The sequence below is a fragment of the Rhinolophus sinicus genome, chromosome 14, assembly GCF_057876585.1.
Source record: "Rhinolophus sinicus isolate RSI-liver-muscle chromosome 14, RSI-T2T, whole genome shotgun sequence".
Taxonomy (NCBI): domain Eukaryota; kingdom Metazoa; phylum Chordata; class Mammalia; order Chiroptera; family Rhinolophidae; genus Rhinolophus; species Rhinolophus sinicus.
Genome location: NC_142514.1, coordinates 114,366,496 through 114,393,890, shown reverse-complemented (window position 1 = coordinate 114,393,890; position 27,395 = coordinate 114,366,496).

Sequence of the window (27,395 nt, the reverse complement as noted above, 5' to 3'; positions counted from 1 at the left end):
CTTTTTTCTTTTATAGACATTTCCCCAATCTTTATGTTAAAACCAATCTTTTTTTGTTCTCTGTCCCTGAGAAATTCCATGTATAATCAAAGTCTTACCATAACCTCCATGCACATAATGCCCAAATCAATTACCCCACACCCATTCTTTGGCACTGACTTTAGTTATTCAGCTCCAGCCATGCATTGGTTTCATGTCAAAACCAATATTCCCTTTCAAACCTGATGTTATAGTATTTAACTCTAGGTCCATTTCTCTCCAAAACACTATTTCATGATGTAGTATAAGAATTATTATGACACATACTGGAAAAAAGGCACTGACATTTATCAACCTTGTCACTGGGTAAGGTCTGATTTACTGTAATTAAGGTTGGACTGTACTGAAATGCTTTCTTTAAATATAGGGGATATACTTAACTCCACTATTAATCCCCAAACATCCAGAGCACTGCTGCACAGTCACTGATGTGAATTTAGGTGTTTTAAGCTACTGTGAATATAAAACTGGAAAAGATTTATGGGCAATAAAAGGAATTGTGCTCGTAATTCACAACTGGCCTGTGAGACCCTGGCTTTGCTTTGGAGCCACCAAGACAGTTCATTAGTTTCACTAGACAGCCCTAGAATTGAAACAGAATGGTCAGGCATCACTAATGTGATTAAGGCTCCTGATTTCACAGTTTAAAAAAAAAATAGATTAGTTGACCCAAATGTGATTTCAGAGCTTTCCTTGTGTATGCATCAGGGGTCAATAACCAGTTGTTGACAAGAGATAGGATAACCTTGAAATGCTAGCAAGTTACTGAGGTTAGATTTCCAAGGAAGCATTTGTATGCTTATTTTTCTTCCAAATTGGAAATAAAAATCCCACTGGCACATTCAAAACAATTATCTGAAGTGATGCAATAGCTCTATTTATTTGGTAAATGTGACCTAAATTCATTTTCACACAGTGAATCACCATCGACTCTCACTGTGTTTTGAATGTTTGATGAGACAACCAAACGCAATTTAATAAACTTGCCTAAGTTAAACTGTCTACCATGTGTTTTGCAGTAGTGACATGTTTAACATATAAAAAATTGAATTTCACTGAATATCTGTGTTCTTTTTTAATAAACTGCACAATACTCTGTTTCAACTCATTTCAGCTTATCTATTTCCATTAATTTTTAATCATTAGAGCTACAAGAGGAATGATAACAACGTATATGCCCTTGGTGTTTAATAAATGGTCACCTTTTAGACACATGTAAGACTAGATTTCCATAGGTTACCAGAGAATTTAGCCAATAGTGATCTGGTGATAATCTGTGCTTTCCCAAAATTTTGTTCTGGAAGTGAAATATGAAAAACTTCGGCATAACACAATTTGAATAGAAATGTGCAAACCACTCCTACCTGTAGTCTGTATACCATGTTAAAAGTTCTCACAGAGAGAGGATTTTTCCTACAACCCCAAGGAAAGATTACAAATTATTTTAATGTACTAATGGATATATTTTCTATTATGTGAATATACATAACAAAATCATTCAATTCACTTTAATTTCCAGGGGGAAAAAAGTAAGTGATCTGATACAGGGTTACAGAATTATCTGAAAGACAAAGCAGAGTGAGTGAACAATACAGGCTCACACAGAAATCAGTAACAAAGGTGGACCTAGAACCCAGAACTGCATAATGTAGTCTGGTTGACTTAACTACTGCTCACAGCTCCTTTTCCCTATCATACAATTTTTTTTTTTTTTCAGTAGACCATTGGCATTCACACATTTAATATTAGCTTTTTTGGTCCTTTGAAAGTAGCCATGATAGACAGTAGTTTGTATTTCTGCTTTTTGTTTTTGAAGTAGGATTTGAGATGTCTGTGTGGTGAGGTTGCTATGCATGATGGAGTCACCATCTAATGAAGGGGACTCCTGATAGTACATGGCCCAGGCAAACTCCCATACTTGCCTCTCTGTATAGTTTTTTGGACTTTCCTACTAATCATTTCTCTTTCAACTACCTTCAGAAGAATCTTTGTTTCTATTTTCTATAATTGGATTCTAAAAGAAACATAAGATAATATTAATTAAGGTAATAAGAACAATACAGAGAAATGGATGTTTTCTAAAATAAATATAAATTTGGGATTCATTGAAAAATTAATATGGATCAATCATATGTCGCTGATGGGAATTTAAAGAAAAGGTACCAGCCACTTTGGAAATCTCTTCGCTCCTATAACACTAAACATGCAACTACCATACAACCTAACAATTGCACCCATGGGTATTTAATTCCAAAGAAATAAAACCTTATATTCACTCAGAAATCTATACATAAATTTCCATAGCAGTTTTATTTGTAATGATCAAAAACTGGAAATTGCAAGATGTCTATCAACAGATGAATGGTTAAACAATGTGTGGTACATACAAACCACAGAATACTATCAGCTGTAAAAAGGAATGAATTATTGACATCCACAAATATCTGAATGAATCTCCAGAGAACTGTACTAAGTGAAAATACGCAATCTCAAAGGGTTACATACTGTAAGACTCTACTTATATTACATTCCTGAAATGACAAAATTTTAGATGTAGAGAATATAGTGGTTTCAGGTATTAGGAATGAGAATAAGAGGGGTATACAGAAGGGAAGTGGGTGTGATTATAAAAGGGCAACACAAGAGATCTTGTGGTGATGGAACTGTCAGTACCTTGACTGAATAGTGGATACATGAACCTAGACATGTGATAAAAATTATATACAACATATATACATCATGTACACATAAAGACACATGGTTAATACAAGTAAAACTGGGCAAATATGAATAAGATTAGTTAATTATACCAATGTCAAAATACAGGTCATGTTATTGTATCACATTTTTGCAAAATAAAATTCTAGGAAATTGGTAAGTATACATGGGATCAACTTAAAACTTTGATATTATTGAAATTATTGATGACCCATGTTTCTGTATATATACACTTAAAATACACTTTCAAATATATGTGTATATACACTTAAAATACACTTTCAAAAAGAGTATGTGTAACTATGTAAATATATAAATATCAATAGTTATATACAGCAAGTGTATACAAATGATTAGAAAGATATGCTATATAATTAGACAATAAACAACTATGGAGGATAAACCAAGGTCCATGCTCACTAGCAATCAATAATCAACATATAACAGCAGCAAATGTGAGATGACCATGATCTCTTGAATCAATGTTATAAGAATCTTCCTAAAGGGCTGGTTCAAATTGTATCAATGTTTTGGGGAAGCAATTTGTCAATATATCCAAATTGTTACGCATGCAATGCTCAACCTCAAAGTTTGTCTGTTAGCATCTCACTCAAAACTAAAATCAAGTACATTAGCTTGTAACATTGATTAGAGTCTGTAATTTAATAATACTATTGTATTAATAATGTTCATTTCCTGACTTTGACAATAATACTATGTTTAGATAACATATCAATAATTAAGAGAAGTGGGTGAAGTATGCAAAGGAATTCTCTGTGCTATTCATTCTCCTATCAGCTCTCCTTTAGCTGGAGCCCATGTTTCATTGTTGCCTTTCTCTTCCATTTCAATTCCATGTATTTCTATTTTTTTTTTTTTTTTTTTAGTCTTCCTCTTCAATGAATGGGTTATTTGGTGATGTTTTAATTTCCACATGTATAGAGATTTTCTTTCTGTCCTTGCATTATGTATTAAATTCTAGTTTGAGCCAGTTATAGTCAGGAAATATACTCTGAGTTATATTGATTTTTCTAAATGTTTAAAGTTTGTTTTATGGCTAAGGAGATGGTCTACCTTGGTGAATGTTTTATGAAAACATTTGACAAAAATGTGTATTTTTAATTTCACAGGTCCCTAGGGATCTGTTTGTTTATCTTTTATTTCAAATTGGGTAAATTTATTTGGCCTCTTCTCCAGTTCACTTATTATCTCCTCTGTCACTCAACTATTGAGCCCGTCTAACAATTTTTTAATCAATTTATGTTATTGTATTTTTCACTTTTATAATTTCCATTTAGCTCTTTATTGTAGCTTCTATTTACATAATGAAATTTTCTATTTTCATTTGCTTAATAAGAATTTTTAACCACTTGGTAAACTATTATACGATAGTTACTTTAAAATCCTTTCCACATAATTCCAACATCACAATGTTTTTCTCAATTAAATTGCCAACCTTACTGGTTCTTGGTATGATGGGTAATGTGTTATTTTTGTTTGTTTTTTGTTTATTTTTTTGGGGTTTTTTTTCCTGGATATTTTGGCTATTGTGTTAGGAAACTCTGATTCTTATTTAATTTTTTGTTGTTATTTTAGCAACCAGTCACCCTGTTTACCTGTAACACACAGGTATTGCACTACTTTGGGGGAGCTATGTTTCCTATGATAATCTAATTTTTAGAGCCTGTGTGCTATTGTGTTGGTCTTCTGGATTTATCTTATGTCTTTGAGGTTCCCATTTGTCCCTCCTGATACTGCTTGAGGAGCATGAGTGTCTCCAGCCTGGGCAAGCTGGTGCCTCTAGATGAGGGAATAGAGTCTCCAACCCATGAACATAAAATACTTGCCAGGCAAGTAGTGGTGTTGCAGGCTGCCAGTTGCAGGAGGGTGGCCCACAGAGACCAACAGACTTTCTAGTCTGAGTGCTTTTAGTGTCAGAATCCCTCTTGTCTCTCTCCCATGGCTGCCTGGTAACTCAGGGGGTGGGGGAAATGAAATGTCAGGAAAGGATAACGCTTCCAGGCTGTGGTCCCTTATTGCAGGGAGATCTCATTGTCAGTGCCCCAGCCACATGCTGTCTTTCAGTCAGGGCAGCAAGTTGTCTACAATTTTGCAATAACAACTAGTAACAATCTGTTTCTTACCTTAAAATGCATTTACAATTTTCATATAACACACAGATAGTTTTAATAAAATCTTAAAGGAGTTGTTTAAACATTTATATGAGAAATAAATTTTGGCATCTGTAATAATAATTTACAGTGTTTCTCTTAAGTCTAGTGCTCTAGACTCTAGGGAGTCAGTTTTCATTTTATAATTAAATCTGTTCCACATAGTTTCCATTTTTAGCTGACAAAGTGAAATTCGTAGAATTTCTTATTGGGCATCTAAAACATACATTCAAGTTCTTACTGGAATTGTTTAGGGAAAGCTAAAATTCATGTTATGTTTTAAAAATAGTTCCTACAGCTGGTGCTTTCTGTGTATACTCGATAATTTATGTTTGACAAGCTTCGGTGCCTCCTGAAAGGGTAGACAGGGTTTTTCTGTCATTTTTTAGGATATACCTATAACAAAAAGCTGATCATGTGGAACCAATATACTAGACAGCTCAGTAGCAAAAGTATACACCAATAGCAACAAAAAAACATAGCCTGCCTCTTATACTCGTAGGTGCTACTGTAGTTTGTGATGTAGCCCAATGATTCAAACCAGCCAGTACTCATCAAACCTACACAGCTGAATTGCAATGTGTTGGTTTTTCAGTATCTCAACTATAACACAGGGGATATTTCACACCTTAAAATGAGAACTATCTTTGTAAAATACGCTCTCCCAGTAACTTGAAAGAGGAAGTGTAATTTGCTGATGAGGCATTATATTTTGCCTCAAAAATTGGCTAAGGGTGGAGTTTCTAAAAGTATGAATAAGGTAGTTGTCATTCTCAAGATATAAATAAAAAAATGCTTCTGCTCAGTAGAAAAGGAAAATGCACAACATAAACACAATGGCAGCGAGAATTCCAAAGCAAGAAAGAAATGTCAAGATAGAACTATTAAGACAGAAAATTTCAATTTCTTGATACTTTTGTTCATCTTACAGTCACAAATAACAAGATATTTTCAAGTTGGTGAAACAGAATGCAGCATAATAGATCTCAAATTTCAAATGCCATTTCTAAACATTGCTAGAATTTTCAGACGTTAAAAGTGGAAGCATGCATTTTTTAAATTAAATTTATTGGGGTGACAATGGTTAGTAAAATTACATAGGTTTCAAGTGTACAATTCTATATCATCTATATATTACATTGTATATTCACCACCCAGAGTCAGTTCTACTTCCATCACCATATACTTGACCCCCTTTACTCACTTCTACCACCTCCTTCCCCCTTACCCTCTGATAACCACTAAACTATTATCTGTGTCTATGAGTTTTTGGTTTTTTTATTTGTTTGGGGTTTTTTTGTTTGTTTGTTACTTTCAGTTTTAAATCCCAGTGCGGTGAACTCACATGGTTCTTGACTTTTTCTGTCTGATTTATTTCGCTTAACATAATAATCTGAAGATCCATCCATGTTGTCGCAAATGGCACTATTTTATCTTTTCTTATGGCAGAATAGTATTCCATTTTGTATATATACCACATCTTCTTTAACCCTCATATACTATTGGTGGGAATGCGGATTGTTGCAGCTGCTATGGAAGGCAGTGCTCCCAGAGGTTCCTTTAAAAATCAAGAATAGATTTACCATATGACCCAGCAATCCCTCTCCTGGGTATCTACCCAAAAAATCTGAAAATATTTGTCCATAAAGATCTATGTACTCCGATGTTCATTGGAAGCGTGCATTTTTGAGAGACACTGATTGTTTAGTGATGAATATAAAAATGTTCTGATACTGTATTTCCAAATATCATAACTTCCATCTCTGTAAAACTACATCAAGTACCTAAAGTGACCTGCCTTGAATATATTTTCCTGTCGTCATCTTTTATGAGTTCACTTGAATTGGCACAGCATCTGAGTAAGATAAAGATGGTTTATTAAGTTTAAGGGTAAGGAATTTGACCTTAGAGAAAACAATTTCATACCTGCAAAGAGTTCCTTCTTCTGAGAGGCATGAGTAAAACCCTAAAAGGGAATATTGTATTTGTTTATTCATTAATTAAACAGTTATTAGGCAAACTGTGCTGGACACTCCTGTAGGTAAGTGAAACAGATAAAGTTCCCTTCTCTTATAAAGCTAACCCATTTGCTAAATGGCAACACAGATGTTAAATAAGAGCACGAAGCAATAAATGTTAAAATAAAAATAAATTGGGTCAATGTCATAAGACAGACTTGGGAGGAGAGTCTCTTTAAGGAGATCAGCAAGGGACCAGACTTTTTAGAAGTTATGCTTTGCCGAGGTCCACAGGTAAAAGCTTTGGGTAATTTGTTAAACTCCACTGTGGGTAATTTGTAAAACTCCGTATTTCCTATATGAAGGAAAAAAAAATAATAGTACTGTATTGCTTGATTAATGAACATATTAAACACAATTCAAATAAAAAGTATGGGTACTCACTGCAGAAGAGGGTCTGTTATCATTATTGTTCAAATTAGTTATCCACTTTTGATCTCAACTCTTTGCCTCTATAATAAAGTCAGCTGGCAAGGTGATTAATTGTGAATTTCACCTGAGTGGAAATAATTGGAGACTATGTACTGTATTTAAAGCATGATGACAACACAAATTTTTTTGTCTTTATAATCATGGATTAATGATTTTACAGCTATTTAAATGATATATTTATACAGTTAATTTAACATTCTATCAGCTGTAAGAATTTACTGAGCACCAACTCTCTCCAAAGCATTTTACTAGGCACGATTTATCCATTCATTAATTTCTTTGGTTAATAAAATTCCTACTTTTAAAGACAATCTTAGTTAACAAAGGTAAAAAAAGAAACAGATATGTACACCAAACTTTGCAGGTAATGCACACAACTTTTCTCTAAGCTTCCATCTCTATAAAATGGTTAAAACAGTAAGCCTAAATACCTAAAGTAATGAAAGTTAAAGCAGAAAGCACCTAAAAAGGTAATGTGCTTTAATAGTTATTCTTATAATAAATTTGTTTAATTATTGATAATTATAGAAATCATACACAAATTCATTTACTTTTCAAATTAAAAATACAAATGCATCTAAATCTCTTTTGAATCCTGCTTTTCTGGGTCAGTTCCCTTTTCTGCTCCCCCCAACACTAGAACTAACATCTACTATTAGCAAATTCTATTCATATGAATTATGTATATCTCTAGATATTTTTCTCTTTACAAACATATATATGTGCCAAATAAAATTATTAGTATAGCTGTGTTAATTTTTGTAAATATTTTCCTACAGTTATTTTGTTGTTGTTTTTTGTTTTTTTGATCAATAATACCTTGTTTCCCCAAAAATAAGACCTAGCCGGACAATCAGTTCAAATGTGTCTTTTGGAGCAAAAATTAATATAAGATCCGGTCTTATTTTACTATAATATAAGACCAGGTATAATATAATATAATATAATATAATATAATATAATATAATATAATATAACATAACATAATATAATATAATATATTAATTTTATATAATATAATATAATATAATATAATATAATATAATATAATATAATATAATATAGTATATTAATTTTTGCTCCAAAAAAAGCATTAGAGCTGATTGCCCGGCTAGGTCTTATTTTCGGGAAAACACAGTATGTAGTCACTGGGAATTAAAGAAACTTAACATAGTGACTCTAAAAGAAAATCAGTCTCATTAACTTACAACTGTACATTATATATGAAAATATAGAACCAATAATGATAATTTTATTTGTAAATACTCACTGAGGGCAAAACAGCTTGCTGGGTGCTATCTTTAGAAGCTCTATTGTGTCCTTACCCACTTTGACATTGGGTCTGAGTCTGGTTATGATAATCACTGATGTTAAAATAATATCCTTTAATGAAAAATGCAGTTGTGTAGTTTCATTATTATAAATAAGAAAAAAATTATTTGGACATTTCATAATAAATTTCTAATTTGATACTAGTGTAAATATCTTGCTTTGTTTAATTTCTAATTAATGAGGCATCCTTAGAAAGTACTTTGAATTGCATACTCATAGTTTGTCCATCAATATTAATAAGCCATAACATATATATTATACTTTGGCAACATTTTAAAGCTCTCAGAAGAGATCTGCTTCTTCATAAGTCTTATTTCAAGCCAAATGTTATCTGGTAGGTCATAATAGCAGTCATTGAAGAGCCAAGTTTTATCTCAATGCATTTCATGGATGACATATTTAAAGCAAGACTTTAACAAAAACTACATAGAAGGACTTATGTTTCTTAAATATATCCTAAATTTAATTAGCACCAACAATTATATAATACATGTATATTATGGAAATTTTATGCCATATTTTATTTAATTTCTAAGAAAATCCCAAAACAAGAAGCGAATCATTAATTTGGAAAAAAGAAGAAAAAATAGTGAGCATTATTCTATTTTTTCCTCTAGACAGTCTAACTGAAAACTCTTTGGGAAGCAGATCTGTTAGGAGTGAGCGATGTTAGTGTTCATAAGTGTCAAAAGACCTGAATTTGATGAGGATAATAAAATTAACATAAATTGAGCACATGTTTTATCTTCTTTAATCCTCAGTACCAACTCATGAAGTAAATTATCTCCATTTCTCCATTAAAATAACAAAGGCCTTTTTAGATGTTAAGCAATTTGCTAATGTCAGACCACACAGCCTATAAAAGGTGAAGCACGTGTCACTTTAAAGCCAAATACTTTCAATTTCTATGCAGTTATTCCCCGACTATCTAGCTTCTGTCATTTAATCTCTGTGAAACTCCTTTACCTGATCTGTTAAAAGGCTACAGTATTATCTATTTTCCCCCAGAATAGTTGTGAAACTGGAGATAGGACATGTGTGAGAATATACACTGAATATTAGGAAGGCATGATGATGACTTTAGAAACTTAAATTCTGGGAACACTGCTTAGTTACCCTGTGGGATATCCTACTGTCCTTTGCAGTCTAAGCACAATAAAAAACATTGCAATCCAAATCCTTAATTTCACAAATCCTGCCTACCTCCCTCACAAGGCAAAGGATAGTTTGGTAAGAAGCCTAAGGACAGTCTAAAAAGGATAGATAGTCAGCAATAAAGTAAAATGTGGTTTAGCAATTGTTTCCAACACATTAGGGGATATCACAAAGCCAAAACAAATTACTGCTTCCTAGCCTCAAGCTTAATGACAACTATAACACATACCTGAGAGAGTACATTGGAAGAAACATGGCAAGCTGTGTACAGATTACCTGAGTCTATGACCACCAGCATTATCTACCATGGCAGTTGGAATTCATGAAAATATAAACCACTTCTAGTAGCTATTTCTATATAGTTTCTCAACCTTGATAAAGTGATGTTTTGACCCTGAGAACATAAAATATAATGATACCTTCCGTACTGAATCCATATTAAATTAACTGTGGTAATTGGATAAATTTAATTGAACTACTTTTTGAAAATTAAAAATTCATATAATCTCAATTTAGTTGAGAGAGATAGTTCAAAAGGTCTAATGCATACACTTTAAGTATAAATAACTATTCATTTTAAAAGTATTATCACAAAGCAGTGTATACATACAGAGGGTGCCAAAGAAATGCATACACATTTTAAGAAAGGAAAAAAATGTGTAAAATTGTAATACTCAATAACAAAAGATGAATACAAGTCATGTGTACACATTTTTTGGCACCACCACAAGTATAATCAAAGGAGCCTTATTTTGAATATGCTGAAATGTCATAGGTTATCAGATTTGAGAGAGGATGTTAACAAAGCAAATTACAAAGAGAGGACAAAGGGGCAAATTAATTAGGGCATAAACTGATTATACCAGTTAACTAATAGAAGTTTATACATAGATGTATTGTAGTAGCTAGATCAGCTATATTTATCAAGCCCTTGCTCCTTCTTAAAACATTTATTTTATGACGAGACTTTCTCACAGTTTTCTTCCTACTGTTCTGGGCACAGATTGTCTGGTTTCTTTGTGTGACAATGTCTTAAATGCTATTCTTCTTGGGATTTCCTCTTCTATTTTCACCTTATATACCCTCCTTGGGTGATATAATTCATCCCTATAACTTCAGTTAACATCTATTTGCTTTTTCTTCTTCAGCTCTTGTTTTCTAAACTCTGAATTCATACATACGATGCTGCCTAAATGAACCTCTACTTGGACACATCACATGGGCAGAATTAAAATCATACAATTGAACAACTTAATAATCACCTCTCATAAGCCAATATAAACATAACACTGCTCTCAGCTGTCACCTGGATTACTCACAATTGTCTCTGGTCTTGCACATTTTTCATATATGCTCTTAAAAACAATAAGAATGATCCTTTAGCACGCACATCTATTATTTTTCTGTTTATGATCTCCAAAGTTTCCTTTTTCCATTATGATAAAATCCAAACGTTTTTGTCCTGTAAAACTTTCAAGAATCTGTTCTCTGTAACCTTATTTCCCCCCCATTCCCATCACCCCAGATATATATCAGCAAGTACTATTCATTCAATTCTTTGGATGTGCCATGCTGGTTTCTGTGAGAAGGTCATCACGTATCTCATACCCTACACCTGGAATAATTCCCCTGCCATTTCTCCAGTTATTCCAATCTCTTCTCATAGATCTCTGTTTCCTCTAAGAAACCTCATTTATATGTATTCACTCCTTCACACCTCTCCATGTTTTGTATTCTTTCCATATTCTTTTGGGAAAACTTCTGCAACTACAAAACTTGTGAGAATTTAATTTTGGGTATAATTGTCTTTTTTTTTCTATTTTAATATAATAGTCATTATATTTGGCACTGTATCTATTTTTACTTTATTGTATTCCAATGCTCAACACAGTGTCTTACAAATAACAGAAAATCAATAATATTTGTGGAATAAATTAATAAATAAGTGAATGGGACACCTAATAACTGCAGGATTCTTTTATATTTACATTGATTCAACCTTCAAAATTACCTTGTATCACAAGTGTTGTTTAATTTCTAAACATCTGTGTGTTATTGATTTCTGATGTAATTATGTGATTGAATTCTAATTTAATTCCATTTTGGTCAAAACATGCCTTGCATGATTCCAATCTTTCAAAATTTATTGAACTTGTTTTATGGCCTACTTAACATGATCTATTGTAAAAAATGTTCCATAGGTATTTGAGAAGAGTAAATTCTGCTGTTGTTAAATAGGGTGTTCCATAAGGGTATGAGTAAAGTAGATTAAGTTATTTAGTAGTGTTGTTCAAGTCTTCCATATCCTTGCTTACTATCTGTCTGGTTGTTCTAACAATTACTGAAAGTAAAGTATTAATGTCTGCAACTACTATTGATGAATTATTTTTCTATTTCTCCCGTCAATTCTGCCAATTTTTGTTTCATATATTTTGGGGCTCTGTTGTTCGGTTCATATATGTTTATAATTATTATATCAACATGATCAAATGACCCATTTATCATTATACAATGTATATCTTTGTTGCTAGTAACACCTTTTTTTTAATAAAATCCATTTTGTCTGATATTAGGGTAGTCATTCAAGCATTCTTTTCTTTTTATTAGTTTCAGGTGCACAAAACAATATAATAGTTAGACATTTATCATTTATATCCCTCACACAGTGACAACCTCCTTCCCCCCATCCACAATTCCTGTGACATCGCACACAGCCATTACATTTCCACTGCCTCTATTCCTAATGCTGTACTCCGCTTCTTGTAAATATATATATATATATATATATATATATATATATATATATATATATATATATAAAATTATAGTTGACATTCATTATTGTTCAACTTCAGCTTCAGTGCAGTGATCAGGCATCTACATCATCCCTGAGGTGGTCTCCCTAATGAGACAAGTGTTCATCAGATACCCTACAATATCTTTACAACATTATTGCTTACATTCCCCAAATTGACTTTTGTTTTCCCGTGTCAAGCTTTCTTATGGTTACTGTTTGCATGGCATGTTTTTTGGCCTTTTCATTTTAATCTATTTGTTTATTTAACTCTAAAGTCTGTGTCTCTTACAGACTGCATTTAGATGGATTCTGTTTTTTATTCACTCTGATAATCTCTACATTTGATTTCAGTTTTAATTATTTTATACTTAATGTAATTAGCAAGATGATTGAATTTCCATCTCCATTTTATTATTGATATTTTATATCTCATAACTTTTGTTCATCTGTTTTTCCTCCACTGCCTTACCTTCTATTACATAGGTATTTTCTAGTATGTCATTTACATTGCTTTTTTTAATACACATTTGAGTTATTTTCTTTTATTTTTAGCCTTTCATACATTGACCTGAAAACTGTAAAATGCATCTTAATTTACAACAAACTATTTCTGACTAATTCCAGCTTAAATAGTATGTAGAAATTTTGCTTATTTCCCCACTCCTTTTTGTGTTATCATTGTGATACAAATTATTGTTTTATGTTTCAAGCCCAAGAATATATTATAAATAGTGTTTTATGTAGTCGTTTTTTGAATCAGTTAAGAGAAATACTACCTTATATGTTTATATACTATCTTTTATGCTTATCTATGTAATTATCCTTATCAGTAATTTTGTTGTTATTGTTGGTTTTAGCCACTTATCAGCATGAAGAACTTCCTTTAGTATATATCTTAGAAGGCAAGTCTGCAAGTAACAATCTTTCTCGGACTATATTTATCTGGGAATATCTTTGTTTCTGTGGGTACATACTTTTTTCCAGCACTTTAAAAATATCATACCATTGGTTCTGGCACTCATTGTGTCTTATGAGAAGGCAGATGTCAATGTGATTGAGGTTTCCTTATATGTGATCGGTCATTTTTTCTTTTTTTTCTTTACTCAAGATTTCATCTTTGGCTTTGGCTTTTAATAGTTTTACTATGGTGAGCCTAGGTATGGAGCTCTTTCAATTTGTCCTACTTGAGTTTTGTTGATCTTATTAAATATGTATATTAATGTTTTTCATCATGGGAAGCTTTTGGTCATTTATTCTAATTTTCCTTTTTTTTTTATTAAAGTTTATTGGGGTGACAATTTTTAGTAAATTTACTAGATTTCAGGTGTAAGATTCTGTAATACATTATCTATATCTCACGTTCTGTGTTCATCACCCAGAGTCAGTTCTCTTTCCTTCACCATATATTAGACCCAGTTTACGCTTTTCTAGAGGCCCCCCCTCTTCCCTTACCCTCTGGTAACTCCTACACCATTGTCAATGTCTATGAGTTTTTGTTTCTTCATTTGTTTGTCTTTTTCTTTTGTTGTTTTTAGTTTTATATACCACATGTCAGTGAAATTATATAGTTCTCTAGTTTTTCTGTCTGACTTATTTCGCTTAGCATTATAATCTTGAGATCCATCCATGTTGTCACAAATGGTAATAACCATCTTTTGACAATCATCTTTTCTTACTGCCGAATAGCATTCTATTTTGTATATATATGACAACTTCTTTATCCATTCATCTGTCGAAGGACATTTTGGTTATTTTCATGTCTTGGCCACCGTTAATAAAGCTATGATGAACATTGGAGCACACATATATTTATGGATAAACATTTTCAGATTTTTGGGGGTAGATACCCAGGAGAGGGATTGCTGGGTCATATGGCAATTCTATTCATAATTTTTTGAGGAACATCCACATTGTCTTCCATAGCGGCTGCACCATTCTGCATTCCCAACAACAGTGTATAAGTTATAAGGATTCCTTTTTCTCCACAGTCTCTCCAACACTTGTTACTATTTGTCTTGTTGATTGTTGTTGATATTCTAACTGGGGTGAGGTGATATTTAATTGTGGTTTTTATTTACATTTCTCTGATGATTAGTGATGTTGAGCATTTTTTCATATGACTATTTGCCATTTTTATGTCCTTTTTGGAGAAATGTCTCTTCAGGTCCTCTGCCCATTTTTCAATTGGGTTGTTTGTTTTTTTGGAGTTGAGTTGTATGAGTTCCTTGCATATTTTGGATATTAGCCCCTTATCAGGAGCGCTGTTTGCAAAAATCTTCTCCCATTCAGTTGGTTGCCTTTTTATTTTGTCAATGTTTCTTTTGCTGTTCAGAAGCTTTTAAGTTTGATATAGTCCCATTCATTTATTTTAGCTTTTACTTCCCTTGCCTCTGGAGTCAAATTCATAAAATGCTCTTTGAACCCAAGGTCCTAAGTTTAGTACCTATGTTTTCTTCTATGCAGTTTAATGTTTCAGGTCTTATGCTGAAGTCTTTGATCCATTTTGAATTAATTTTGGTACATGGTGACTGATAGCAGCCCAGTTTCATTCTTTTGAACGTGGCTTTCCAATTCTCTCAACACCATTTATTGAAGAGGCTGTCTTTTCTCAATTTTGGCTTCTTTGTAAAAAATTATCTGTCCATATTTATGTTGGTTTACTTCTGGGTTCTCAATTCTATTCCATTGGTTTGTGTGTCTGTTTTTCTGCCAATACCATGCTGTTTTGATTATTGTTGCCCTGTAGTACAAGCTAAAGTCAGGCCGTGTGATGCCTCCAGTATTGTTTGTTTGTTTTTTCTTAGGATTGCTTTGGCTATTCGCAGTCTTTTGTGGTTCCATATAAATCTGATGTTTTTTTTGTCTATTTCTTTAAAAAATGTCATTGGAACCGCCATTTTAACTATGTTGATTCTTCCAATCCATGAGCATGGAATGTCTTTCCGTTTCTTCATGTCTTCTTCAATTTCTTTTAAAAATGTCTTATACTTTTCAGCATATAAGTCTTTCACATCCTTGGTTAAGTTTATTCCTAGGTATTATATTATTTTTGTTGCAATTGCAAAAGGGATTTTTTTTATTATTATCTCCTTTTCTGAGATTTCATTGTTAGTATATAGGAATGCAATGGACTGTTGTACATTGATTTTGTAGCCGGCAACTTAACTGTATTCGTTTGTTGTTTCTAATAGCTTTTTGGTGGAGTCTTTAGGGTTTTCTATATATAGCATCATGTCATCTGCAAAGAGTGACTATTTAACTTCTTTGTTCCCAATTTGGATTCCTTTTATTTCTTTCTCTTGCCACATTGCTCTGGTGAGGATTTCCAACACTATGTTGAAAAGCAGAGGTGATAGGAGATAGCCCTGTCGTGTTCCAGAACGTAGAGGAAAGGGTTTCAGTTTTTCACCATTAATTATGATATTAGCTGAGGGTTTGTCATATATGGCCTTTTATATGTGAAGATATTTTCCTTCTATACCTATTTTATTAATTGTTTTAATTATAAATGGATGTTGTATATTGTCAAATGATTTTTCTGCATCAATTGATACAACCATACGATTTTTGTCCTTTATTTTGTTCATGTGATGTATCACATTGATCGATATGCATATGTTGAACTATCCTTGTGCCCCTGGGATGAACCCCACTTGGTCGAGATGTATAATCTTTTTAATGCATTGTTGCATTCGATTTGCTAGAATTTTGTTTAGGATTTTTGCATCTGTATTCATCAGAGATAGTGGTCTGTAGTTTTCATTTTTTATGTTATCCTTACTAGGTTGTGGAATCAGGGTAATGGCCTCATAAAATGAGTTAAGGAGTATTGTCTCTTCTTCAATTCTTTGGAAGAGTTTGAGTAGGACAGGTACTAGTTCCTCTTTGATGGTTTGGTAGAATTTACTAGTTAAGCTATCTGGTCCTGGACTTTTGTTTTCGGGAAGGTTTCAGATGACTGATTCAATTCCCATACTGGTCATCGTCATCGGTCTATTTAGATTTCTCAATTCTTTGTAATTCAGCCTAGGAAGGTTATATGTTTTTTAAGAACTTGTACATTTCTTCTAGGTTATTAAATTTGGTGGCGTATCGTCCTTCATAGTATTCTCGGATAATCGCTTGTATTTCTGTGGCATCCGTGATAACTTCTACTCTTTCATTTCTGATTTTGTTTATTTGTGTCTTTTTTCTTTTCATCTCAGTGAGTCTAGCCAAGGGTTTGCCAATTTTGTTAATCTTTTCAAAGAACCAGCTCTTTGTCACATTAATTTTTTCTATTGTGATTTTGTTCTCTATTTCATTTAGTTCTGCTCTGATTTTTATTATTTCCTTTCTTCTGCTGACCTTGGGCTTCATTTATTCTTCTTTTTCTAGTTCTTTAAGGTGTAACATGAGGTTATTTATCTGGGGTTTTTCTTGTTACTTGAGAGAGGCCTGTAATGATATAAATTTCCCTCTTAAAACTGCTTTCATTGCATCCGCAAAATTTTGGTAGCATGTATTTTCATTCTCATTTTTTCTATATATCTTTTGATCTCTCTTCTTATTTCTTCTTTGACCCAGTTGTTCTTTAAAAGTATATCGTTTAATCTCCACATATTTGTGGTTGTCCTGCTTTCTTTTTGCAGTTGATATCCAATTTCAAAGCCTTGTGATCAGAGAATATGCTTGGTATGATTTCAATCTTCTTAAATTTGCTGAGGCTAGTTTTATGTCCCAGTATATGGTCTATCCTTGAGAATGTTCCATCTACACTAGAAAAGAATGTATAGTCTGATGTTCTAGGATGAAGTACTCTATAAATGTCAATTATTTCCATTTCATCTAATATGTCATTTAGGGCTGCTATTTCATTATTTATTTTCTGTTTGGATGATCTATCCATAGCTGTCAATGATGTACTTAGGTCCCCTAATATAATTGTGTTTTGGTCAATTTCTCCCTTTAGTTCTGTTAGTAGTTTCTTGGTATATTTCGGTGCTCCCTGATTGGAGGCATAAATATTGATGACTGTTATGTCTCCTTGTTATATAGTCCACTTTATCGTTATAAAATATCCATCTCTGTCTCTTGTTACCTTTTTTAATCCTGAAGTCTGTTTCATCTGATATTAGTATGGGTACACCTGATTTTCTCTGGATACCATTTTCTTGGAGTGTCAATTTCCATTCTTTGACTTTGAGTCTATGTTTGTCCTTATAGTTGAGATGTGTCTCCTGGAGGCAGCAAATGGTTGGGTTTAGTTTTTTTGACGCAATCTGCTATGCTGTGACTTTTTATTGGTGAGTTCAGTTCACTTACATTTAGGGTGATTGACATGTGAGGATTTCCTATCATTCTATCTTTTTGTTGTCTATTATTTCTGTTTCGTTGTATTCTATGATTTTTTCCTTTGTTTCTTCTTTTATTATGTTATATATTTCAGTTCTGAATTTTTTTCTGAGTGGTTACCATTAAGTTTATGTAAAAGAAAGTTTAATGTTTAGAGTAGTCCTTTTTCTTCAGCATGCTTAATTTCTCCATTTCCATATTCCAGTTCAGTCCTTTACTCTCCCCCCTTTTATGTTTTTGTTGTCACAAATTATCCCTATTTATGCTGGTCGAATAGCCTCCTTTAGTATTTCTTGTAGTGCAGGTCGTGTGTTAGAAAATTCCCTCAGCTTCTGTAGGTCTAGAAAGGTCTTTATTCCTCCTGCATATCTAAAGGATATCTTTGCTGGATATATAATTCTTGGCTCATAATTTCTCTCTTTCAATAGTTTGAATATTTGGTTCTACTCCCTCCTGGCTTGTAGAGTTTCTGCTGAAAAATCTGTTGATAATCTAATGGGATTTTCTTTATAGGTTACCGTCTTCTTTTCCCTGGCTGCCTTGAGGATTCTTTCTTTGTCGTTAAGTTTTGACAGCTTCAATACAATGGTGCCTTGGAGAAGGCCTGTTGGGGTTGAGGTAATTAGGTGGTCTATTTGCTTCTTGGATTCGAGGATCCAGTTCTTTCTACAAGTTTGGGAAGTTCTCGTCTATTATTTGTTTGAATATACTCTCTGTTCCATTCTTTCTTTATTCTCCTTCTGGTATGACCGTTATTATTTTTTAAAACAATTAATTAATTAATTAATTAATTAATAGTTTCTGGTGCACAAAACAATGTAATAGTTAGACAGTTATCATTTATATCCCTCACACAGTGTCAACCCCCCCCCATCCACTATCCCTCTGACATTGCACACTGCCATTACATTTCCACTGTCTCTGTTCCTAATGCTGTACTCCGCTTCTTGTAAATATATATGTATATAAGTATATATACATATATATGTATATATATGTGTATATATGTATATATATGTGTGTGTGTATATATATACATACACACACACACATATATATGATTATACTTTGCATTCATTATTGTTCAGCTTCAGTTTCAGGGGTACAGTGTGGTGATCAGGCATCTACATCTTCCCTGAGGTGGTTTTCCTAACAAGACAAGTATCCATCAGATACCCTACAGAATCTTTACAACATTATTGTTTACATTCAACAAATTGACTTTCATAACCCCGTGGCAATCTTGTGGTTACTGACTGTGCTTTCTAATCACCTCACCTTTCCCCTTAATCCTACCCCCCCTCCCATCTAGCAACTCTCAGGTTTTCCTCTGTGTCTCTGAACTGTTTCTGATTAGTTCATTCATTTATTCTTTTCTTTAGATTCTACATATAAGTGAGATCATATGGTATTTGCCTTTCTGTGTCTGACTTATTTCACTTAACATAATGTTTTCTAGGTCCATCCATGTTGTTGCAAATGGTAAGATTTCATTCCGCTTTATGGCCGAGAAATACTCCATCGTATAAATGTTCCACAGTTTCTTAATCCAGTTGTCTACTGTTGGACATTTCGATTGTTTCCATGTCTTGGCTATTGTGTATAGTGTGCTGCAATAAACATAGGGGTGCATACATTTTTTTGAATTAGAGTTTTGGATTTCTCCGGATAGATACCTAGGAGTGGAATTGCTGGATCATACGGTAGTTCCATTTTCAGATTTTTGGGATACCGCCACACTGTTTTCTATAGTGGTTGCACCAATCTGCAATCCCACCAACAGTGCACAAGGGTTCCCTTTTCTCCACATCCTTGCCAGCACTTGTTGTTTGTTGATTTATTGATGATAGCCATTTTGACTGGGGTGAGGTGATATATCATTGTGTTTTTTATTTGCATTTCTCTCATGTTTAGCATTTATTCATGTCTGAGGTTGAGCATTTATTCATGTCTGAGGTTGAGCATTTATTCATGTCTGTTTGCCTTGTGTATGTCCTTTTTAGAAAAATGTATTTTCATGTCCTCTGTTCATTTTTTAATTTGGTTGTTTGTGTTTCTGGAGTTGAGTTGAGTGAGTTTTTTTATGAATTTTGGATATTAACCCTTTATCAGATATATCATTGGCAAATATCTTCTCCCATTCAGTAGGATCCCTTTTTGTTTTATCGATGGCTTCCTTTGCTGCAAAAAAAGTTTTCAGTTTGATGTAATCCACATGTTTATTTTTTCTCTTGCTTCCCTTGCCCAAGGGGATATATCAGTAAAAATCTTAATCCGGGTAACGTCTGTAAAGTTTCTTCCTGTATTTTCTTCTAGGAATTTTACGGTTTCAGATCTTACATTTAAGTCTTTAAGCCATTTTGAATCTATTCTTGTGTATGGTGTAAGGAGGTGGTCCAGCTTCATTTTTTGCATATGTCTGTCCAGGTTTCCCAGCACCATTTATTGAATAGACTATCTTGTCCCCACTGTAAATTCTTGCTTCCATTGTCGTAGATTAAATGACCATGTAGGTATGGATTTATTTCTGGGCTCTCTATTCTGTTCCATTGAGCTATATGTCTGTTTTTATGCCAATACTGTGCTGCTTTGATTACTGTAGCCTTGTAGCATAATTTGATGTCAGGTATCATTATACCTCCCACTTTGTTCTTATTTCTCAAGATTGCCGAGGCTATCTGGGACCTTTTATGGCTCCATATAAATTTTAGGATTATATGTTCTATTTCTGTGAAAAACGTCCTTGGTAGTTTGATGGGAATTGCACTGAATATGTATATTGCCTTAGGCAGTATGGACATTTTAACTATATTAATTCTTCCTATCCATGAACATTGTATGTGTTTTCATCTATTTGTATCTTCTTTCATTTCTCTCTTCAGTGTCTTATAATTTTCTGAGTACAGATCTTTTGCTTCTTTGGTTAAATATATTCCCAGGTATTTTATAGTCTTTGAAGAAATTGCAAAAGGGATTGTTTCCTTAATTTCTCCTTCTGATATATTATTGTTGGTATATACAAATGCAACTGATTTCTGAATATTAATTTTGTATCCTGCTACTTTACCAAATTCATTTATCAGTTCTAATAATTTCTTGGTGGAGTCTTTAGTGTTCTCTATATAGAATATCATGTCATCTGCATATAAGGACAATTCTACTTCCTCCTTACCGATTTTGATGCTTTTATTTATTTTTCTTGTCTGATTCCTGTGGCTAGAACTTCCAGCACTAAGTTGAATAGAAGTGGAGAAAGTGGGAAACCTTGCCTTGTTCCTGATCTTAAGAGGAATGGTTTTAGCTTTTCCCCATTGAGCATGATATTAACTCTGGGTTTATAATATATGGCCTTTGTTATGTTGAGATATGATCCCTCTATTCCCACTTTCTTAAGGGTTTTTTATCATAAATGGCTGCTGGATTTTGTCAAATGCTTTTTTTTTGCATCTATTCATATGATCATATGATTTTTATTTTTCATTTTGTTAATGTGGTGTATCACATTAATTGATTTGCAGATATTGAACCACTCTTGCATGCCAGGAATGAATCCCACTTGATCAGGTGTATGATCTTTTTAATGTATTGCTGAATTCTGTTCGCTAACATTTTGTTGAGGATTTTAGCATCTATGTTCATGAAAGATGTCAGCTTGTAGTTTTCTTTTTTTGTAATGTCTTTGGCACATATATTGGCATAGTAATCTTATCTCATACGTCTCTCAGGATCTGCTATTTTTTTCTTCATTGATTATTCATTCTGTTTTTCAGACTGAATAATTTCTATAGTTTTATCTTTATATTCACTAATTCTTTCTTCTGTCAACTCAAATGTGCAGTCAAGCACTTCTAGTAAATTTTCCATATTCAGTTACTATTTTTCACCTCAAAATTTCCATTTTTCATAACATATTTCTTTATTCATATTCTCTAATTGGTAAATCTTTGGTGTCACAAATTCCTTTAATTATATAAACTTATTTTCCTTTTGTCCTTTAAACATATTTATAATAGTTGACTTAAAATCAGACAGCTTCTACTATTTTTTTTTCCTACTTATGAGCCAATTTACTTTTTCTCTTGTCTCATAGTTTTAGGAGAATACTGGACATTTAATTAAATTATTGTAACAACTCTGGATTCTAATGTCCTCCACCTATTGGTTTTGTTTCCTTTATTTTTTACTAGTGACTTGCCTGGATTGATTCTATAGAAACTGTCTTCCCTTCAGCATTCAAACACTAAAAATCTCACTTATTTTTTAAAATTACTTTTATTACTATTTTAAAATCCAGTTTCCTATGCAGAGCTTTGTAGTCATCTAGAGATTGGGCAAAACTTTTCTTTAAACATCATAAGCCAATAAGGCTTCCACCACTTGTTGAGGGAATCTGTGTGTGCATTGTGGAACACATGCAAAATTCAGGCAATTTACATGACTGTTTGACTTGTACTTTCTCCTTGTAAAGTGTCTCATGGTCTTCCAGGTATGAGTAACTAACTGAGATCATCTCCCTTTTTCCTGAGCATGCATGTAGCGCTGCACTTAAACATAGCCTTGCACATACACAGCCTTCTAGATTATAAAGAATATGTTGAAGCTTTGCAAAGCCCCATCCCTATCTCAGTCCTTAGATTTCTGTTTTAATTTTTTGGCTGATCCCTTGCTTATTCCATCTAGTATCACAGCCCGAGTCAGCTGAATTATTAATTTTCCACAATTATTTACCAGCAAATGGTAGTGCTTGTGACAATGCCCCTGGGTGTGAGTCTTCTCTTTGGAGACTCAGAACAGATGATCCCTGACAGAATTGTGCAGATGGAAGTTAAAGAACCACAAACCCCACTGCATTTTTTTTTTTTTTTTTTTTGTTGTATGCCTTCAGTTAATTTCCTGGGTTTGAAATGGTTATTTTGGTAATATAGGTTGTTGTTGTTGTTGTTGTGTTTTATGGAAGAGAATTTGTCAAAGTCCTCATTCCACCCTTTCTGAGAATATAACATATGAGGTCAAACAATTAAGTTCACGAACTCATCCTAGAAAAAGTGCTACATACCTCCCTGATAAATATTACTTGGTCACTATCGAAGTTTTCCCCTTGGGAAGATGTGCACTGATGCCAGCACCTAGTCCATGCTTCAAAGCAATTTTGGAACTCTTTTTCTGGAATGGCCATCTGAGATGTTGTCATATTACACTTAATGTCCTGAATGTCATCAAAATATCTTTCTTTCAATATTTCCTTTATCTTCAGGTGAAGAAAGAAATCATTCAGGGCTGGATCAGGTGAGCAAGGAAGGTGTTCCAAAACAGTTATTTGTTTACTGGCCATAAACTCCTTCCCAGACAGTACAGTGTGAACTGGTGCATTGTTGTGATGCAAGAGCCATGAATTGCTGGTGAAAAGTTAGGTCCTTTTTGTCTAACTTTTTCACACAGCCTTTTCAGCATTTTCAAATAGTAAACTTGGTTAACTGTTTGTCCAGTTGGTACACATTCATAATGAATAATCCCTCTGATATCAAAAAAAGTTAGCAACATCATTGCAACAAGTTCGTGAAATTAATTGTCAGAACTCATATGTACACAGAACTCTAAAACATAAGTAATAGGTTTCCAGATAAACATTAAGAGAAAAATTATTTTAGATAGTGGGAACAAGTAGGTAGACACATGAATTGCAGTGTGAGTTTAGGTTAACTACAAACCATTTATTGAAAACAGATCATAATGAAAGATAAGGCTGAAGAAATTAAATTTATAAGATATTGTAATAATATCATGTTAAGATATAGTTCTGTAGGTATTAGAATCTGAATAAAGAATTTTGAGTGAGTGAATAAAAATTATTTAGAAAAGTCACTCTGATACAGAATTTAAGTATATTGGAAAACAATGAGGTGAAAGAAAGGAAAAACAGAACATAAGCTGTTATTATAGTCTGGCTAAGAAATTATGCTGTTTTGAACTAGGTTTGTGGCAGGATGGAGGTGGATAAACATGAGAATTGGTTAAATGTTTAGAGAGTAGTATTGATAGAACTAATTATCTAAAGTGGAAGGTGAGCTCTAGCAATAAAACAAATCTAGGATTCTAAGAGGCGGTTCCATTCAGAGAAACTGACTAAATGATACTATCTCTTATGTAATCTTAATAAACATTTTACAAAAGATAAAATGCAAATGGTAACCTTTTTGGTACACAGTTTTCTATAAATACATATTTTCCGAGCACACAGTAATTTTGCCCATGGATATTCAATCACTTCTGAATAACTTTATAATTAATAAATTTGTTATTAAAATTATCAAAAATGAAATATAATATTTTTAAAACTGAATTTAAAAATCCTATCAGTCAGTAACGGATTTGTTTATTCAGTCAGGCAAGTATTTTAGTGCAATCAAAATAGGGATAAATTGACAAATAAATGTATCAGTATTATGTTCTTAAATATACAATTTTAATATAAAACAGATAAAGATATATCTCGTAAGTCACAAAAATTTGTTTCAATAATTATTCTATTATACGAAAATAAAGAGGGACAAGATTTCTGGTCAAGATGGCAAAGTAGGTAAATGCTATGCTCACCTCCTGTCAGGACTACAACAATTACAAGTAAACCACAGAACAACCATCATTGAGATTGTCTGAAGTCTAGCTTAATTGTAGCCCTACAATTGTGAGCATACAAAAGAAGCCACTTCAAAACTTGTAGGAGGGGCAGATACATAGAACAGGTGGTCCCACAACCGCATGTGACCATTAAAAATTAGGAGGGATATCTCAGCTATGGAGGCCCCTCTGAGGAGCGAGGGGTCCCAGCCTCTCCCTAGCCCAGGGTTTCAGTGCCAGGGAGAGAAGTCCTCATAACTTCCAGCTGAGAAACCCAGCAGAAATTATGGCTGAGTGAGACAGAGTTTCTGTAGTTCAGGAGCTGCTCTTAAAGGGAACATACATGGACTTACTTGCTGATGGACTCACCTACTCTGAGCTCAAGCACTGGGGAAGCAGCTTGAAAATTTCCAGGGACATATAGGGAGGAATTGAATTGTCTAGCTTCAAGGTAAGTTCTGGAACAGCAGCTTTCTCCCAGAGGGAGGAGCTGGCAGAAGCTATTGCTTCTTTATTGAGCCCTCCCTGCATGAGGATGCAGGCAGATGCCATATCTGAGTCTCCATCAAACTGACTATTACCTTTGCTCTGCCTCACCCTAGTGATTCCCTGAGACCATGTCCCACCCAACTTTTGGGTACACCCAACCGCTTTTTCCTTATAAACTGCCAGCTTTGGCTCAAGCTGTGGACTTTCCTAATTTTCTCAAAGGTTCACAGAACCCAAACAAGTAGCATCTGGCTTCGGCATGTCCCATACTTCTGGCTGAGTAGCACTAAGCCAGGCATTAGTAAAAGCTGGCCTTCATTCACAACTTGGCCTCTGTGGGGACAGAGCCAGGAGTGCAGTTTCCAGGCTCTCACCCTCACGTGGAAAGGTGCTCATTCGGGAAGTAAATGGCCATCAACTGTGATTGAATGGCCATCAGCTATGGCTAGTTGGCCATTAGCTGTAACCAGTGAACCATTGGCCACTAATATAACTGCCGTGGCTGCGCTAGCAGAAAATGGGGGCTAGCAAGAAGATGGTGGCCAAGCTAGCAAGCGCGGATTGCAGTTAGCAAGAGGTTGGTTGGCAGAGAAACGGACAGAAGTTTGCTGATCGTGTGGCTCCTGCTTCCTGTGTCTCCAACCCAGCCACCAGTGAGAATACGATGGTATGATTCCCCTATCTATGGCTCCATGGGTGTTCCTCTTTGGCCTTGCCATATCCTGTGTTCTTATATGGGGAGTGGGAGCTGAGACTCCACATGGCACCCTGCATGACATATGGCGCAGCGAGCAGGGTACTGTGCCGGCCAAAGCTCTCCAAAGGGCAGTGGAGCAGTTTGTGCGTGTGAACACTTAGTCTCAGAAAACCTGGAGGAGCAGCTGCCAGAGAGCTGGACCCCGTGAAGGGGTGTGAAGATGTGGACAGTTCCCCAACCAGCATAGGCCGGAGAAGGCAAAGGTCATTGCAGCCCTGTGGGCTGGGAAGTGCTTGCTGAGGCCCTCACCCCCAGGTTGGGGAGGACTTGGAGCCCTCGCCCTGTGGAGCGGGCACAGATTGTGAGGCTCACAGTCCTTGAGAATAATTGTGGACTACAGGGAATTGCTGTCCATCCCTGATTTGATGAACCGCTTGACTGTTTGCTTAGGAATATACCACGATGTAGTGGAATTGGTGGATGTTTGCTTCCTGTGTCTTGATTGGCAGCCATCGAGAATATATAAGCACCTTGACTGTGAGTCACTGTTGTTCCAGCATGGTACCCTGAGAGACCCAGAGAGACTGGCAGTGCCCTGAGAATCCTGGCTGAGCCCAAGAAGTCTGGCTGTGCCCAGAGAGAGTGGCAGTGCCCTGAGAGGCCGTGGCTGTACCTAGGGAGACTGGTGGTACCCTAAGAAGCCCAGGAAGACTGGCTGTGCCCAGAAGGACTGGTGGTGCCCTGAGAAACCCTGGCTGTGCCCAGAAGGACTGGCTGCATCCAAGATATTGCACTCACCTCCAGGCTCCTCACACAGGGCCCCTCATGGAAGATGCTTGTCACGTAGATTGTGAGGCAAGACCCTTTAGAGGTGGAGTGTGGGGACAGAGCCAGGAGTGCAGTTTCCAGGCTCTTGCTGTCACATGGAAAATTGCTTACTCGGGTAGTAAATGGCTACCAACTGTGATTGAATGGCCATCAGCTGTCGCTAGTTGGCCGTCAGCTGTAACCAGTGAGCCATTGGCCACTAATATAACTGCTGTGGCTATGCTAGCAGAAAATGGGGGCTAGCAAGAAGATGGTAGCTGAGCTAGCAAGAGCAGATTGCAGTTAGCACAGCGGATTGCAGCTAGCAAGTGAGGTTGGTTGGCAGAGAGAAGTGGACGGCAGGTTGCAGATAGTGTGGCTCCTGCTTCCTGTATCTCCAACCCAGCTGCCAGTGAGAATATAGTGGTATGACTCCCCTATCTATGGCTCCGTGGGTGTTCCTTTTTGGCCTCACCATGTCCTGCGTTCCTATGTGGGGAGCAGGACCAGAGACACCACATGACACCTTGCATGACAGCCTCTCTAGGCATCTACAAGCCCAGCCCAGGCAGTAGCCATCTCTGGATTGCTCTGTGGCTCATTCCAGGTGGCCCCTGTCAGAGCACCGACTGCTCCTGAACTTAGTTTACAGCAGAGTATCCTCCCAGAAGGCCCCAGTTCTGATAGGCCCAGTGGCCAGCTTCCAACTGAGTAGAACATCATCTGGCTACCTTCAAGGATGACACATCCAAAGGGTAGACAGAGCAGGCAACAGAGCCTCGCTAGAA